We start from the raw sequence: 19,582 nt of genomic DNA on the forward strand, positions 1-19,582 counted from the left end.
CTCTCTGCAGTTTCTTGCAGTCTTTTGCAGTCCTGGGCAGAGCAGTTGCCATATCAAGCCATGATGCATCCAGGTAGGATGCTTTCTATGGTGCATCGATGAAAGTTGGTGAGTGTCAAAGGGGACATGCCAAATTTCTTTAGCCTCCTGAGGAAGGAGAGGTGCTGGTGAGCTTTCTTGGCTGTGGTGTCTACGTGGTTGGACCAGGACAGGCTATTAAACTCATTTGGCACTCTACCCCTGAGCTGAAGGGTGGCCTCCTCTATTGCAGTCAGGGGCTTCACTTGTGTGGGACCCCCGCAGATGGCCTCTCTCTTATTCTTTCCCGTCTTTGCCCAAATGGAGGAAACAAAGGACATTGAGTGGCCTTTTTATTATCATCACCTTTGGAAGCTTAGCCTCTGTGTGGGCAGTGGAGGAGGTAGAATGTCTGTGCTGAGGAGCGTGTGTTTCATCTTGATATATCTAGTAAGGCTGTGGGATTTCTCACAGCACTACTCGTACTCTGGGGAGTCTCAGATCTGGCCACCGCCACGCCACCCCTGCTGGTTTCTTCAACTGGCAGGACTGACGAAGTACCTGATCCATGCCCTGCTCTTTTAGATAAAGGAGTTAGCCCTCTGATCTCAAATTATTCCTTCTGAAGGTTGTCATTAACTAATAGCATCCATTAATGATAAATGAATGACCCAGGAATCCTGTCTCGTCTCATAGTGGTTCAAACAACTTCCCAGCTCAACTGGCTTTTGAAGTAAAAGTTGAGCAAATTACAGCTCACACAGCTGGCAGCAAGAGGAATTCCTGCTGAATGATCCTAAATGAAACAAACAAGGGTCTGTGCCTTTGAGAAGATTGATGGCAATAGGCAAAATATTTATATATGTTTGCATTGAATAATTTATGATGTCTGAATGCCTAACACATACAGACTATCTGTAAATCAATTTACTACATGAAAAAATTCATCCAGATATCCTAGATGATGCAATTCTGATTTGGATTTATCCCTGCTTCACCTATATAAAATACAGGTTTTTTTGCTTTTATAATGTGCTGGAAGGGATGATACTCCTCAATATTTTCCAACGAAGATAGTTATCACAATTTACAGAGGGATCTTGATCAGCTGAGTAAGTGGGCCAAGGAATGGCAAATGGAGCTCAATTCGGATAAGTGCGAGGTATTGCACTTTGGGAAGACAAATCAGGGTAGGGCTTTCACAGTCAACTGTAGGCCCCTGGGGAGTGTTGTAGAACAGAGGGACCTTAGAGTACAAGTACACAGTTTCCTGAAGGTGGCATTGCAGGTAGATGGGGTGGTGAAGGTGGCTTTTGGCACGCTGGCCTTCATCAGTCAAGGCACTGGGTAAAGAAGTTGGGATGCTAGTTTGTAGTTGTACAAGACGGTGGCGAGGCCACATTTGGAATATTGTGTTCAGTTTTGGTTGCTCTGCTATAGGAAAGATGCTATTAAGCTGGAAAGAGTGCAGAGGGGATTTCAGAGGATGTTGCTGGGACTCAAGGGACTGAGTTATGGAGAGAGAGTGAGCAGGTTGGGACTTCTTTCATTGGAGCGTAGGAGAATGAGGGGTGATCTTATAGAGGTGTAAAACATTAAGGGGGGCATGGACAGGGTGAATGCACACAGTCTTTTTCCCAGGATTGGGAAATCAAGAACTTGAGGGCATAGGTTTTAGGTGACAGGGGAGAGATTTAATAGGAACCTGAGGGGCAACTTTTTCACCCAGAGGGTGGTCAGTATATGGAACGAGCTGCCAGAGGAAGTGGTTGAGGCAGGTACGTTAACAACATTTAAAAGGTTACTTGGACAGGTACATGGGTAGGAAAGGTTGAGAGGGATATGGACCAAATGCAGGCAAATGGGACTAGCTTAGATGGGAATCTTGGTCGGCGTGGACCGGTTGGGCCAAAGGGCCTGTTTCTGTGCTGTAGGACTCTATGACTCCAATGGATTCCACTGTAATTAATGAAATTCTCTTTTTCTTTGAAGCAAAATACCATAAAAATTTTATTGTACAAAGCAATATCGTTATTAATATAATAAGCAGCACGCCCAAGGCTAATGCTCTTAGAAGCAATGCTGTCCAGTGACTCTAAAGGAAATCCTTTATTTGTTTTCAGCCTGGCCTACTAATGCTAGTACTCCTATAATTTTTTTTTAATTTGAATATTGCACAATATGTGGGTATGAGAGAGAAAGCTTAAGTGAGAGCAATATCACAAATCCCATTGTTTTCCTTGAGGAAGAGTCCTGCCCAATATTCTAATTTAAGGTGCCATCACTAATAATAATCATCTGATTAGTCACTTCTCTTTTCAATGAGCAAAACAGGCACTGCATTGACGCATATAGTGTAGTAGATGGGTACTAGGTGATCAGCACAGACTTGGTGGTCATAGTGCCTACTTCTGTGCTGTATACTCTATGGCCTCATATAATAAATGACTGCAGTGTAAAGCAATTGCACTGCACTTTCTCCGTAGCTGTGACACTTTACTCTGTATTGTTATTGTTTTTACCTGTACTACCTCAATGCACTCTACTAACTCAATGTAACTGCACTGTGTAATGACTTGACCTGTACAATCGGTATGCAAGACAAGTTTTTCACTGTACCTCGGCACAAGTGACAATAATAAACCAATAGCAATTTAAGTCTGTAGTAACTTTGAATATTTCAGAGAAATGATAAAATAGTAAATACTGAAAATCATTATTATTAGGTAAATGGCTCAAATTGGGATAGGTGGTGATTTCTTTGGGTTGGAAAGAATTAAAGAGACCATTGTTTCTTCTGATAGGCATTAGGTGACCTGCAGAACAATGTGCTTGCAGTTGTCAGAGTGGTGCCGAATCCCTCCTGAAAATGCTGAAACTTGCTCTCTGGGTTCACCTATTGAAAATGGGATAATAGAGGATCTTCCCTCCATCATGGTGTCAGCTGTGTCTCATTTGACGGCACTCCTGCCCACGAGCTGGAAGGTAAACAGTTCACATCCCAAAGACATAGAACATAAAAAACCTACAGCACAATTCAGACCCTTCGGCCCACAAAGCTGTGCGAAACATGTCCCTACCTTAGAGACCCATAGCCCTCTATTTTTCTCAGCTCCATGTACCTATCCAAAAGTCTCTTAAAAGACCTTATCGTATCCGCCTGCACCACCGTTGCCAGTAGCCCATTCCATGCGCTCACCACTCTCTGAGTAAAAAAACTTATCCCTGACATCTCCTCTATACCTACTCCCCAGCACCTTAAACCTATGTCCTCTTGTGGCAATCATTTCAGCCCTAGGAAAAAGGCTCTATCTACCCGATCAATGCCTCTCATCATCTTAGATACCTCTATCAGGTCCCCCCTCATCCTCCGTCGCTCCAAGGAGAAAAGGCCGACTTCCCTCAACCTGCTTTCATATGGCATGCTCCGCAATCCTGGCAGCATCCTTGTAAATCTCTTCTGCACGCTTTCTATGGCTTCCACATCCTTTCTGTAGTGAGGTGACCAGAACTGAGCACAGTATTCCAAGTGGGGTCTGACCAGGGACCTATATAGCTGCAACATTACCTCTCGGCTCCTAAATTCAATTCCACGATTGATGAAGGACAATACACCATATGCCTCCTTAACCACAGAGTCAACCTGTGCAGCTGCTTTGAGTGTCCTATGGACTCGGACCCCAAGATCCCTCTGATCCTCCACACTGCCAAGAGTCCTACCATTAATACTATACTCTGCCATCATTTTTGACCTACCAAAATGAACCACTTCACACTTATCTGGGTTGAACTCCATCTGCCACTTCTCAGCCCAACTTTGCATCCTATCTATGTCCTGCTGTAACCTCTGACAGCCCTCCACACTATCCACAACACCTCCAACCTTCGTGTCATCCGCAAACTTACTAACCCATCCCTCCACTTCCTCGTCCAGGTCACTTATAAATAAGTCACAAAGAGTAAGGGTCCCAGAACAGATCCCTGAGGTACACCACTGGTCACCGACCTCCACGCAGAATACGACCCTTCAACAACCACCCTTTGCCTTCTGTGGGCCAGCCGGTCCTGGATCCACAATGCAATGTCCCCTTGGATCCCATGCCTGCTTACCTTCTCAATAAGCCTTGCATGGGGTACCTTATCAAATGCCTTGCTGAATCCATATACACTACACCTACTGCTCTCCCTTCATCGATGTGTTTAGTCACATCCTCAAAAAATTCAATTAGGTTCGTAAGGCAGGACCTGCCCTTGACAAAGCCATGCTGACTATTCCTAATCATATTATACCTCTCCAAATGTTCATAAATCCTGCCTCTCAGGATCTTCTCCATCAGCTTACCAACCACTGAGGTAAGACTCACTGGTCTATAATTTCCTGGGCTATCTCTACTCCCCTTCTTGAATAAGGGAACAACATCCGCAACCCTCCAATCCTCTGGAACCTCTCCCATCTCCATCGATGATGCAAAGATCATTGCCAGAGGCTCCGCAATCTCCTCCCTCGCCTCCCACAGCAGCCTGGGGTACATCTCATCCGGTCTCGGCGACTTATCCAACTTGATGTTTTCCAAAAGCTCCAGCACCTCCTCTTTCCTAATATCTACATGCTCAAGCTTTTCAGTCTGCTGCAAGTCCTCACTACAATCACCAAGATCCTTTTCCATAGTGAATACTGATGTAAAGTATTCATTAAGTACCTCTGCTATTTCCTCCAGATCCATACACACTTTCCCACTGTTACACTTGATAGCTCCTATTCTTTCACATCTTATCCTCTTGCTCTTCACATACTTGTAGAATGCCTTGGGGTTTTCCTTAATCCTGCCCAAGGCCTTCTCATGGCCCCTTCTGGCTCTCCTAATTTCCTTCTTAAACTCCTTCCTGTTAGCCTTATACTCTTCCAGATCTCTAACATTACCCAGCTCTCTGAACATTTTGTAAGCTTTTCTCTTCTATGAGCACAAAAATCTAGTTTGACATTGCAGTTTAATACTGAGTGAGTGCAGTACCACTGAAGGTGTGATCATTTGGTTGGGATGTTAAAATGAGGCTCACTCTGCACCAATTGTTTTATTTTGAAGAGCAATGGAGTTACCGCCAGTGTCCTTGCCAATATTCTTCATCGTACTTTTCTAAAACAAGTTATTTGGTCATTATCATTAAGTGAAGGCAAGTATTACTTTTAACAGAATCTATATCTCCTGCAGCACAGCATCATTATGGATTTCTGAACGGTCCATGAACACATGAAAACTACCTCATTATTCCTTTTTTATTGCACTATTTATTTACTTTTGTAATTTATAGTAATTTTATGTCTTTGCACTGTACTGCTGCCACAAAACAACAAATTTCACATCACCTAAGTCAGTCATAATAAATCTGATTCATACTCTCATCCTTGTCTTTGTTAAAATATAGATTCAGTACATTTGTAAAAACAACTGAGATTGATAAGAGTGAATAAAGATGTTAAAGAGAAAAACCTGTTACTTTTTAGACCTTGCTTCAAATTTTGTTGTGTATTTGCAGGAAAAGAGCATTGGTGGTAATAAGAAATACCATCCTGGAAACAAACGTTTGACCAGCAATCATCCTCTCATTGTGATTTTTGTTTCTCTTTGCTTCACAAGAGATACCCTAGCTCTTGGACTGCGATACTACATTAGATAATTGAATTTAGGTCAAAACTAATTTCAAAGGACAGTATCATTTAGCCAGGAATCAAACACTCCAGCCAGAACACATTTCTTATTACAAACAAAAGAAATCTTTGTGAAGCAAGCTTTTGGTGGACCTTGATAATGCTGTTATTTGTGGATGATACGTGAGCAAACTGTTGAGGGATAAAAGTCAGGCTATCGAGAGAAATCTCTGATAAGTGTTGCAGTCAAATGGGCCCTGGGAACACTGATGCAAGACATCAAGATGATTAAGAGGAAAATGGGAGTTTACATTATAGACAGAGAAAGATGAGTGTCCTGATGGAATGGTCAAGGACTTGAACAACTAGCTTATCTGAAACACAGATCTCAAGACTATTGGCAAACTGAAGCTATCTGATTGGGTTTACAATGAACACACCCAAAAGACTCTCTAATTCTAAAGCTGATCTGACTCTACAAATCTTCACTTACACACATGGGGTGGTGCTTTAGGCTGGTGCCTCAGCAAATAAACTGTTGTGGGCCCTAACAACAGCACCTTTTCATCATCAAACAAAATGAGTGACACGTAAATAGAGGGATGGGAGAGAGGCTGTGGATGCTTCTAGTGCCAGAGGATATTCATCACCTGTTTAGTGCTCTTGGAAACAGGATGTTTCCACCTGATGAAGATATTACTACCAGCTCAGAGTTGGAGGTCATGAAGCTCCAGCAAATAAGACAAAACGTAGACAATGGAAACAGTGGTGAAAACAAAGCCGACAGCTTCAGATACCCGATAGGGATAGGATGGAAAATATTTCAGTGTTTATATGGAAGGTTTGAAGATGTGGACAACTTATGGAAAATGAATTGCGTTGTTACTTCTGATGAAATATTATCACTCACTTTTCTTGTTTCTTTTTGCTATGATGTGAACAGCCACCAATAAAGAGCTTTGAAGAGAATGATGAATGTGCATCATAAATTCTGCCAAGTAGTTAGAACAATAATGGGCTTTCCTTCCCTGCAGTGTGGAGTGTTTGATGTTTCCAGATGAAAGCAATATTTTATCCTCTGAGCACTAGAAATAACAAGAAAGCCCAAGGCGTTGTCATAGTTTCAAGTAATTTCATTGCAATAGAGCTGTACTGGAATAGACTCTGTATCCTGTGACCTACAATCCTGATAAGATGAAGCTTCACAGTACTTGAAGACATAATACCTGGACTGAAGTGAGGGCCAAAAGGAGACTGGCAATCAGGGGTAAAGGCCTAACATTGTTAAAGTTAAAGGTGGAGGTTGATTTCAGATCAGCCAGATCACTGATGGGAGAATGAGACAAGATAACAGGGAGAGAGAAAGTGAGAGAGGGGGTGAATGCGAAGGGGGAGAGCAAAGGGGGCGAGTGAGAGAAATTGCGAGAGAAAACGTGCCGGTGTGCTAGTGATAACGTGTGAGAGAGCACGAGAGCGGATGAGAAAATGTGTGCGAGAGCCAAGGCTAGAGAGAGAATATGCAAGAGAGAGAATATGCTTGAGAGACCGCGAGCAAGAGAACGGGTGAGAGAGAGAGAGAGCAGGTGCAAGAAAGAACATGCGAGAGATCGTGACAGATAACGTACAAGAGAGTGTGCTAGAGAGTGTGTGAGAGAATGCAAGAGAGGATGTGCAAGAGAGAGAATGTTCATGAGAGAGACCGCGAGAGAGGGAACTGGCACGCGAGAGAGAGCGCAAGAGATTGTGGTAGAAAATGTGCAATATAGAGAGTGTGCAGGAGAGAGCGCGTAAGAGAAAGGGGGGAGAGAGAGAGAGAGAGAGAAATTGCAGGAGAAAGTGCATGAAAGAGGGGGAGGGGCACATGAGGGAAATCTCCCAACATCAGCAATAAACTCTCACAAAGCTCTCTCCTCATTGTAGGTCAGTAGAAGGAAGGATAGTTGTCTGTAATGTAATGTAATCAAGCTCTTTAGTTTTGTTGACTGTGAAGATATACAGTATAACAGAGGTTGAGTTATGAACAGAACATTCTTATTGAAGGAACAAACTCCCAACTAACAGCAATGTATGCTGCAACAATGTACCAAAAGTCATTCCACAGGGTACAGTATATGTAAATTAACAACCGTAACGCTGCAATGTGATTTATAATACCACTGTTCAGTATCTCTAATCAACTATCTGGCAATTAATATTTTAAGATCCAATGAAGTCCTTGTTCCATCGCCTGTCAAAAGAGGAAAGAAATGAGAGCATGTGATGCAACCAGAAGCTGAAATACACTGACAGGTGCTTTCTGCAAAGTATCTGGATTCCACATGTAACGGCACACTCCAGTTTGCAGTGAGTGATGGATTGCTACTGTGTAATCCAAGAATAATCTGAAATAACAAATACATGTACAGCTTTGGTCTCTGCATATTTACATAGTGAACACAGCAAACAAAGTAGATGTACTGTAGAATATATATGGATTTGCAATAATTGTAATGACTTGGTGGATGTCAACCTTGCAATTGCAGACAAAGCCCACTTCATACTTCTTAAGTCCACGTCTGGAAAGAAACAATAGACGTGCGGCTCCTTATTATTCTTTGCAGAAAGCACCTTAGATGTGCACTATAATTAGGTCAGTCTATTAGCAGCAGAATTGCAATTAAACTGTCACAATGGCAATTTACTATATTTAACTATCTAATCCCCACCTCCTGCAGTTTAAAACAGTCAGTAATCATCGATCCAACTGATTAATAAAGTGAAAAAAAAGGAGATAAAGGTAATAAAGTAAAAAAGGAGATGACGACTTATGTTTCTTCATAAGTGCTCAATCTGTGCTGCATTTGATGGATAGATCTTGATCCTGAATGTGTCAGCACGAGTATCTGGAACTCTGCATTATTATAATCTAGTAAGAAAAAGTAATTAGCTTATTGGTTGTTCGCTCACACATTTTCCTTTCAAAAGTGAGGACTAATTTTTCTATCATTTGTAAATTAGTTATAAACCATACAAGTTTATTCAATCAAAATTTCCACATATATCAAATAAATGAGGCATTCAATTTAAGGCCCACAATGTTAGTTTGTGTAAAAATGTACATCACTCTTGTAGATAAATTTTAGTTCAACAGAATTTTCCTTAAAATGTAATAAATCAAGCAAATGTACACATGTGGGTTCTGATTATACAATTTCACTGCTAATTATGGAGAGGCGATGTTAAGAAAAAAATCATTTGACGGTCGTGATCTTCATTGCTTCAGAAAATAGCCTTCACCTTGAGCAACTGGATTATAGGTCTAAAGTCAAAAATATACATCTTTGTCCAATAAATAAGGTGTGTGAAGAAGCACAATATTCTGAGGCAAAGTTTAATAAAACTAAAATGGAAATTGTGTTGATCAACTTGTTAGAGTTCTTTAAAGAAGTAGCATGTGCTGTGGATAAAGGGGAACTGGCGGATATACTTATATTTGCAGAATGCATTTGAAAAGATGCCACATCAAGAGTTACTGTGATCAATGGAATAATATACGAGAGCTCATACTGTAGGAAGTAACATCTTGGTGTGGATAGACAACAGGCTGGCTAACAGGAAATAGATAGGCATAAATTGGTTTTCTTCTGGTTGGCAAGATATAACAAATGGTATGCCATAGGGATCAGTGCTGGGACCTCAACTTTTTACTATTTATATTAATGACTTGAATGAAGATACTGAAGGTGTGGTTGCTAAATTTGTTGATGACATCAATCTAGGTAGGAAAGTTGTGAATAGGACATAAGGGATATAGATAAGTTAAGCAAGCAGGCAAAGATTGAGAAAATGGAGTAGAAAATGAAAGTGTAAAACTGTCCATTTTGTCAGGAAAAATATATAAAAAAACTAATTGGTGAGAGATTGCAGAGCCGTATGATGCATAGGGATCCAGATGTCTTAATGCATGCTTCACAAAATGCTAGCATGCAGGTACAGCAAGCAATTAGGAAAGTTAAGAGAATGTTATCATTTATTGGTAGAGGTATAATATACATGTAGGGAGATTATGTCTCATTTATTTAAGGCATTGGAGAGACCACACATTGGAATACTGCCTCCTTATTTAATGATGGATGTTAATGTTTTGGAAGCAGTTCGGAGGTTTACTGGACTGATGCCTGGAATGGGTGAGCTGCCATATGAATAAAGGATGGACAGACTTTTGTTTGAAGAGTGAGGGAGACCTCACTGAAACATAAGATGCTGAAGAGTCCTGACAATGTGAATGCGGAGAGAATGTTTCCTCTTGTGGGAGAATCTAGAACTAGACCTAGAACTGTTCAAAAATGAGGGGGCACAAGACACTGCAGATACTGGAATCTGAAGCAACAAACAACCTGCTGGAGGAACTCAGCAGGTCGAGCAGCATCCGTGGGAGGAAAGGAATTATCGACGTTTCGGATTGAAACCCTGCATTAGGGCTGAGTCCTGATGTAGGTTTTGACCCAAAACGTTGACAATTCCTTTCCTCCCAAAAATGAGGGGGTTGCCCATTTAAGACAAATGAGGCAAATTTTTTTGTCTCAGAGTGTCGTGAGTCCTTGGGACTCATTTCCTTAAGGGGCAGTGGAAGCAGAGCCTTTGAATGTTTTTAAGGCAGGGATAGATAGATTCTTGATAAGCAAGAGTGTGTAAGGCTACCATGGGTAGGTGTGAAAGTGGAAATGAGATTAGCATCAGATCAACCAAGACTTTATTAAATGAGGGGCCTTGTGACCTATTCTTCTAATTCACATGTTTGACTGTTATAGCAGCTAAACCAGTGTGGGTGATTATGAACACATAGAGAGCTGTTTTCTGTGAAGCCTGACCAATAGCTAATGATCTTGACTCTTCAATAACCTCAACATCTATATTTTCATAAAATAAGAGATTGTTATTGAAAAGTCCAGGTATCCAATGCAAATCAGCAATTTGAATTGAACTAATTTAAAATATTATTAATATTAATTTTTAATGTTAATGATATTAATATTTTGCTGCTAATTTCAAAAGAGTAGAACATCTAGGAAAGTAACACCATCTTTCAATAGTGGCAAGAATATAACCCTTCTGAATACGATGTCCAGCAGCTCCTATTGCTGATCATACAGCAACAGTAATTTTTTGGGGCTGCAATTAGGGAAAGTGTTGACAGAATATAGCCATAGTATGCTGGACTTTACATGAAGTATATCAAGCTACACATTGTTAGGAACTGGGTTACTATTGGTGAATGTCCCCTTAAGATAGAGCATAGTAGTGTGTGTGTGTGTGTGTGTGTGTGTGTGTGTGTGTGTGTGTGTGTGTGTGTGTGTGTGTGTGTGTGTGTTTACGACAACAGAAGATAAACGACGTAATGATGTTTTTGAAGCAGTCAGAGTCAGTCTGAAGGAGGAGACAGAGAGACAGAGAGACAGACCAGCCTGCTAGTCTCTATCGATGGATGAAAAACAGTAACTATGTCTGTCACTACAATCCACGTATGGATTTTTGGAGTAATCCGGTGGAGTCCACTTTGTCGTTAACCTGTAGAGGGAAACAGGTATTTGTGTGGACGGCCACGTCTCGGATGCTTTTCGGGGTGGCAGATACTTCAGAAAAAAGCAGTGGATTTCACTTTGTTGTTGACCTGAAGAAGGAAACAGGTATTTGTGTGGACGGCCACGATTCGAGCACCTTTCGGGGTGAGGAAGATGCGGTGGAGTGGTCACTGCTGAGTAAACACTGAGGTGTCGTTTGGGTTCTGTCGTGGAACATTTGGATTTTGTAATTACTCTCTATTTTCTCTCTGCATCTACGTTTTGTCTTCAATCAACGGTGGTTGTTGAAGAAGCCTTTGATCACGTTTCACCTTACGGCTTGCTGAACTGAACTTTGAGAACCATTCCTGGACTTGGAGTTTGCCACACACACACACTACGAGTTTAGGTTTTGGGGTTAATGTTTAAGATTTAACATTTTTACTTCTAACATTCTTACTTTTATTTTTCTTATTATCATAAGTAGTTATTAATAAAATAGTTTTTTTAACACTTATACATGACCCGGTGTGTTTCTTTTGTTGCTGGTTCCTAACAACAGACACTTCTAAATGGGCCTCTTTAGTGGGAGAATTAAGGACACTCTTTTGTACTTTTAAATACATTCAATAAAATAACTTGTAAGAACTAATATTGTTTTATTTACCAGCCCAAAATGTTCAATAGCTCAGAGGAAACCTATGCTCTGTTGTTGGTGCTGCTTCAAAGGTAAATTCTGATAGATGGTTGAAAGGCCAACACGTTATTCAATTTTAATTCTCGGAAGATTCTTAGATGAAATCAATCTCCCCTTCACTCTCCTGGTCAAGGTGAGATCTTTCTTTATTGCACTTTTTAATCTTAATGTTTATCTATATGGTTCAATTAAATTTTGTGCGAAAATCAAAATATTAGTGCAAGATTTCCTGAATGAAATGCACTTCAGTACACTGAAGACATGGAAATGGAAACACAAATCCTGGTACACCGTCTTGAGCCACTTTTTCTAAAAAAAAGAACAGAACATTTAACTAATCAATTCTGACAATCTAATTTGTTGAACCTGATCGATGAAACTTTCAGCTTATGACCTGCTTTTAGTTTCCATGGTAACCCAAAATATCCCAGTAGACACCCTTTGATTCAAATGAATGCTGTGCTTGATCCAATAAATAATTCAGAACAGTTCAATGGAGAGAAAAATAATTCTCTTTTTCCCCTTTCAAAATGGATATGAAAAAAAAGTAATAAAAAGAGTAAAGATGGTAGTAATGGCTGCTGAATATGCTGCACAAATACACACCATGTTTAAAAGGGCAGGGCAGGGCAGGGCAGGGCAGGGCAGAGTATGGGACTAAACTAAAGGCTGTCACATTGAAAATGACATTGAGGGAAAAGTGGATGTAATTGAGACCAGAGATGGACCTCAGGAAAGTAAGGATTCAAGGGACTTTTAAAATGAGCATTAGGAATTTGTGTTCAAAGGACTCGGGCAAAAGGGCAGAAACTCAAGTCATAATATAGTCACACTTCTTTGTTGTACTCTGGTTCTGAAAGTCTGTTCCATTCATTTCAATTAACATCCAATATGCAACCAAAAGAGTCAATGGGGATTGGTGGGAACATGGCTGAGAGGCAAAGCTTAACTAATACTGGATAGAAATGAGAGTTTGCAGGACTTACATAACTTGTAGGTCGAATGACAACACAGAAGCTAGCAATAAGACCAACGAACAGTTAATTAGAGGTATTGAAGACAGTGCTGCAATAGTGGGAGACATTGGGTGACACAGTGGTGCAGTTGCTGCTTCAATCCTGATGTCCAGTGGCCGCCTGTGCAGAGTATGCACATTCTCCCTGTGTCTGCATGTGTTTCCTTCAAGTCCTCTAATTTCCTCTCACATCCCAAAGATGTGTAGGAGGGTAGATAAACTGGCCACTGTAAATTGCTCAAGCGATAGAACCTGAGAGGGAGTGAGTGAGTGTGTGTGTGTGTGTGTGTGTGTGTGTGTGTGTGTGTGTGTGTGTGTGTGTGTGTGTGTGTGTGTGTGTGTGTGTTGGGGGGGCAGGAAAATAGTTGATGGGAATGTAGAGAGAATAGATCACAGGGAAGTTAGTAGGGGAATGGGATTGCTCTCCGAGCTGGCATGGGCTTGATGGACAATGGCAGCTTATGTTGTTAAGAAAGTATAAAAAGTAGAGGGGGGAGTTTGCCATGATATTTAGATGAATTCTTGTGATAGGTAGGATTTGGGATTAATGTTTCTTTCTGGTCAAACAGCACAGAGACTGCAGGCTATCAGTTTAAGTATACAATAGTGAATGGGAATCAAATCCCAAAATAAGGATGTCATTCAACCCCTGTGCTGGTGTTCATTCTTCAACCAGAATCAGCTACCCTTTTCTTGTGCCTTTCCCCATGGTTTTTATATTATTCCTTTTCAAATGCTTATTCACTTCCCATTTAAATTCTGTTATAATCTTAGCCTCAGGAGCCACCCGGTTGACTTTCCTCTGAAAATGTGGACCTGGCTTTGGGCAGATGAATGCCTTGTATTCAGTAAAATCCCAAGAAACTGCAGAGAGTTGTGGACACAACCCAGCACATCTAGAAAACCAGCCTCCCCTCCATGGACTCTGTCTACACTTCTCGCTTCCTCGGTAAAGCAGCCGACATAATTAAAGACCCCACCCATCCTGGACATTCTCTCTTCTCCCCCCTCCCATCAGGCAAAAGATACAAAAGCCTGAAAGCACTTACCACCAGGCTCAAGGACATCTTCTATCCCACTGTTATGAAACTATTGAACAGACCTCTTGTATGATAAGGTAGACTCTTGACCTCACAATCTACCTCATCATGACCTTGCACATTCTGCCTGCACTACTCTTTCTTTCTAACTGTAACACTATATTCTGCATTCTGTTATTGCTTTTCCCTCGTACTGCTTCAATCTACTGATGTGATGAAATGATCTCTATGGATAGCATGCAAAACGAAGTTTTTCACTGAACCTCGGTAGATGTGACAATAATAAACCAATTTACCAGTTTGACCTAGCCATATTTCCAAGTCCAATTCTTGGATCTTTTGTCTTATTCCATGGTCAGAAAAGGTTGAAAACACAGTGAAAGTTACTGGTATTTGTGGCCTTCATAAAAGAAAAAAAAATCAGCATTTTCAGCATCCATTTACACTGGGTTAGACTGCAGGGCTTTTAGCAAAGACAAACAGTATGGCATGATCCCTAAATTTTCTTAGTGGTTCTGCTGGATGCCTGTCAAACTCATTAGAAATTGCACAGAGCCTGACGCTCAATGATTCTAGAATTTTGTGGGCAACTTTTTAAACTACGCCCACTCCCTTACAAAGTCAAAGCTTGGGTTATCTTTTCATCTTAAATACCCGCATAATGTTTTTTCTTTGTTAGGTGCATATACAGAGAAGGGTACTAATGATTCATCTAATGTTAGCAATAAATTACAAAATTATCTTTTGTCAAGAAAATATACTCCTTCCTATAACTTTAATGCTTTTATTCTATGTTAAAGAAATTATGTCTAATAACAAGAAAGAATATGCATGGAATATTTTTTTGCCCTGAGACATTTAACGGTTTAGGCTTAAACGTGAGGACACTGTAATGAGCATGCTTCCACTGTGTTACACAGGACAAGCTAGATACTCTGACCAGTGCAATCCTCAGACTCTGAAACTGGCACCACTGTTCTGTTCAGCAAGTGTCTGGTAAATGTAATGTTCTAAACAATTAACCACAACCTGCATCTATCAGAACAGATTCTTTCCTTGAGAATACAGCAGGTCTACAGAATTGGACTCCCATCTGAATAGCAGGATGGAACAGTGAGATATCTTGGGATCCAGTAAAAATTAAAAGGGGGAATATGATTATAAAGTACAGCTGTATTATCAAAATTAAAGTTGTGACATTAACCTCTTATATCACTGATTATAAGGTGGGCCAAATCTCTTTTTGCTTATTTATGGCATTGCATGTTTGGGTATATTTTCACTTGTGTGTAAAACCATCGCTGTGTATAATCTACCCATTTTAAAAACAAACTGATTCTTATTTCCATTGAAATCAATAGCATCTCAAGGAGAGAGCTCAATGGTGGAGCCATGTGCTGGCCAGTGACTGTAGCACATGGAGCATGCACACTAAACTCATAGAATTATTTTCTGGGTTTAAAGAGTCAATGAGTGGAATGGCCACATTTCCGAATATACTCATACTCCAGTTTAGTGCTGGTTTCCTTATAGTCAGACCTTTCAGTAGGTGATACATATTGAGCCTTAAAAAAAACTCATCTTGGTTGTCTACCCCTTGCATCAAAAATAATATTCAGATTTGTGGATGTTAATGGGTCCATAAAGAAGGATGGGAAGTAAATGTGCTACCTGCCCATTACAACAGAAGGGTGGCTTGAATTTCCTTTCTTCATTGCACAGCTGAGAGTTTTTTTCAAAACATCTCTCATTAAAATGAGTGTTCTGGGTATTTATTAGGATAGGTCATGTAGCTTGGGGGAGGGGTTGAAGGTCGAAGAGAGTTTTGGATAGGAAACACAGAAGTTTGGACTTTCTTGCACATTACAAGGTTTTAACTCCCTCATTGGCTGAGAGAGAGAGTCAGCCAGACAGATGGGCTTCTTTCATAAGAACATAAGAAATAGGAGCAGGAGTAGACCAACTGGCCCATCGAGCCTGCTCTGCCATTCATTAAGATCATGCCTGATCTGGCCGTGGACTCAGATCCACCTAACTGCCTTTTCCCCATAATCCTTAACTTCCCCTAATGTACAAAAATCAATCTAACTGTGTCGTAAGTAAATTTAATGAGGTAGCCTCTACTGCTTCCCTGGGCAGAAAATTCCACAGATTCACTCCTCTCTGGGAAAAGCAGTTCCTCTTCATCTCCTTCCTAAGTCTACTCCCCTGAATCTTGAGGCAATGTCCCCTAGTTCTAGTTTCACCTACCAGTGGAAACAACTTTCCTGCCTCTATCTAATCTATCCCTTTCATAATTGTAAATGTTTCTATAAGATCCCCTCTCATTCTTCTGAATTCCAGCGAGTATAGTCCCAGACAACTCAATCTCTCCTCATAACCTAATCCCCTTCATTCCCGGAATCAACCCAATGAATCTCCTCTGCACCACCTCCAAAGCCAGTATATCTTTTCTCAAGTAAGGAGACCAGAACTGTGTGCAGTACTCCAGGTGCGGCCTCACCAGTACCCTGTACAATTGCAGCATAACCTTCCTGCTCTTAAATTCAATCCCTCTAGCAATGAAGGCCAACATTCCATTTGCCTTCTCGATAACCCGTTGCACTTGCAAACCAAGCATTCCCAAGCCCCTCTGCACAACAGCATTCTGCAATCTTTCATATTTATATAATAATCTGATCTTCTACTTTCCCTTCCAAAGTGGATGACCTCGCATTTACCAACATTACTCCATCTGCCAGACCCTTGCCCACTCAGTTAACCTATCTACATATCTCTGCAAACTCTCTGCATCTTCTGCACAATTTTCTTGTCCACTCAGTTTAGTGTCATCAGAAAACTTAGATAGGCTACACTCTTCCAAATCGTTAACATATGTAGTGAACAGTTGTGGACCCAGCACTGACCAGGACTAGGTGGGGGGGGGGGGGGGGGGGGGGTGCTCCATGCTGATCACTCATTCTTCCCTCCAAAGGTTATTGCCTTTCATTTGACATTTGACTGTTCTATTAATATTTTAAAATCACAGAATTAAAACAAAACTACAGAATTTTACATATTAATATTAGAGCATCTTCACATCTAAAAGTCAAGAAGTTACTGCAAGATTTAAGCATGTTTGCACACAAGTCCAGGTTGATTCCTTGGTTTGTAAATTCTCGAACCTGTTGTTTAAAGTGTCCTCAAGAGTTCTACTATCTTAGATGGAGATACATACAGATGGACACTTTGTTTTATATTTAATGTTATTTTTATTGCAATTGGGAAAGAATTATGTAGCACCATTTTTCATCCCAAGGGTATCTGAAATGTTTTTACAAGCAATGAATTACTTTTCAAAAAGCAACCAAAATTATTCCGTTAGAAAAAAATCAGTTGCATACAGCAAGTCTCACAGAGAGCAAATAAGCAAGTGGATGATGAAGAAATGTTGGCCAGGACAGGAGAAAAATGCTTTTCTTTGAAAAGTATCATAGAATCTTTCACATCATCTAGATAAGACGATTAACATTTTTTCCCCCCAAAAGACAAGTCTGCCTTCCTTAATCAAATATCTTGTGGAACTTGAATGCACAAAAGAAAGAGCAAAAGGTAAGAGAGAGGAAATATAATTGCCCATAAACATGCCACAACGGTACATCATGACTTCTGCTAGTCTTTTTAGTGCATGATTTTTGCATGCATGCCTGTGCAGGGCTTGATCGTATCAGAGGAGCCAATTGTGACATTTTATCTTTTAGGGCACATTAAGTAATTCCAGGAATTTCACACACCAGCTAAAACCAACCTGTGCTAATTGGCATCATGCCTGCACCTCCTAAATGCAAGGCGAGCATTGCCTCTATAATCACTGTTGCTTAGAGAGCACGTAGAACAGTACAGCACAGGAACAGGCCATTCGGCCCACGATGTCTGTGCCAAACACAATGCCAAATGAAGTTAAATCTCTTCTGCCTGCACGTGATCCATATCCCTCCATTCCCTGTGTATTCATGACTATCTAACAGCCTTTTGCATGCCACCATAGTATCTGCTACCACCACAGCCTCTTTCAGCACATTCCAGGCACCTACCACTCTGAGTGTGAAAAAAAAACTTACCCTGCACATCTTCTTTAAACTTCCCCCTCTCACCTTAAATGCATGTCCTCTAGTATTTGATATTTCTACCCTGGGAAAAAAATTCTGACTGTCTACCTTATCTATGCCTCTCATAATGTTATAAACTTCTATCAGGTCTCCCCTCAGCCTCCATCTCTTCAGAGAAAACAACCCAAATTTTTCCAATTTCTCCTAATGGCTCATACCCTCTAATCCAGGCAGCACCCTGGTAAACCTCTCCTGTACCCTTTCCAAAGCCTCCACATCCTTCCTCTAATGGGGCGACCAGAATAACACACAATACAGAATTGCAGCCCAACCAAAGTTTTATAAAGCTGCAACATGACTTCCTGATACTTATACTCAATGCCCTGACCAATGAAGGCAAGTATGCCATATGACTTCTTTACCATCCTATTCCCTTGTGTAGCCTCTTTTGGGGAGTTATGGACTTGGACTCCAAGATCCCTCTGTACATCAATGCTGTTAACGGTCCTGCCATTAACTGTGTACTTTCCTTTTATTATTTGGTATTGTGGAATTATAACCCAGAAGGTGACACCCCTTGTCATTAACAAGGATCCAAATATCCTAGGTTAAGAGGTATACAGGGAAAAGTTCTGCTCGCTTCAGGTCCAGAAGCTGTTGATTGCCCAAATGAAGCAGCACTGAGAGTTTTGATTTTCACTTCAAAACTGTTACAGCTTCTGCGATGCTAAACTGACTTCCCAAAACACTTGCAGGTATTTAACGATCCCTTTAAATAGTACAAGTGGAGACTTGTCCTTGTAATTAAGACCCAATTTTCTGTGCACAGCCTACTCTGTATGGCAGCTGCATGCATGAATCAATTTCAAAGGGAGGATGCCCATTGTGTGATGTATGAAAATTGATGTCATCCTGACCATTCCATGCTCAGGCAGTGCACCATGCAATCAAAAATCACCATATACTCTGCATGCTAGTTCTAGTCACATTCAAGAATCGAGTTGTAGCATAAAATCAATCTCATAGTGCATTTAAAAAAACAGCTTATGATTAAAGCTCTAAGCCACAAAATCTACCGATTGCGCTAGACTCTTGTTTATAAATTGCTGCTTGTCCCATTGCATAGCTTTTTAAAAATACATATGCAATATTTCCTTGCAACAAATAAAATCAAGTTCTACTCTAGAGCAGCACATAATATCAGAATCCCAGTGTCAATAAGACTGGTCTATTTAAAGGAAAGGATGCTAATAAGCATTATTAATACAAAATCTAATGGCTTGAAGTACCAGGAGTAAATACATGAAGTAAGCATGGTTTATTTTGGTGTATATAATAAATTTTAACAGCTCTTAGAGTGAAGAAAATGTACTCCAGACTCTAGTTAAACATATATTTATATATAATATAATGAATTTCTGTTTCTCCCCCATTATTATATGTAAAGTAGTTTCTTTTATTTCTGTTTTGCTCAGACTTGTACTTCTAACATGTGCTAATAGTTCCCTTTTACTAAATACTAAGAAGGATTAAGTTC

General features: G+C 40.5%; 1 protein-coding gene across 2 annotated transcripts in view; it reads right to left on the reverse strand.

Moving 5' to 3' along the window:
* gpr45 (G protein-coupled receptor 45) overlaps nucleotides 1-19,582 on the reverse strand; it is a 45,191-nt gene that overhangs the window by 3,485 nt on the left and 22,124 nt on the right. The window lies entirely within an intron of this gene.

This window comes from Pristis pectinata, chromosome 11 (assembly GCF_009764475.1).
Source record: "Pristis pectinata isolate sPriPec2 chromosome 11, sPriPec2.1.pri, whole genome shotgun sequence".
In the NCBI taxonomy this organism is placed as follows: Eukaryota; Metazoa; Chordata; class Chondrichthyes; order Rhinopristiformes; family Pristidae; genus Pristis; species Pristis pectinata.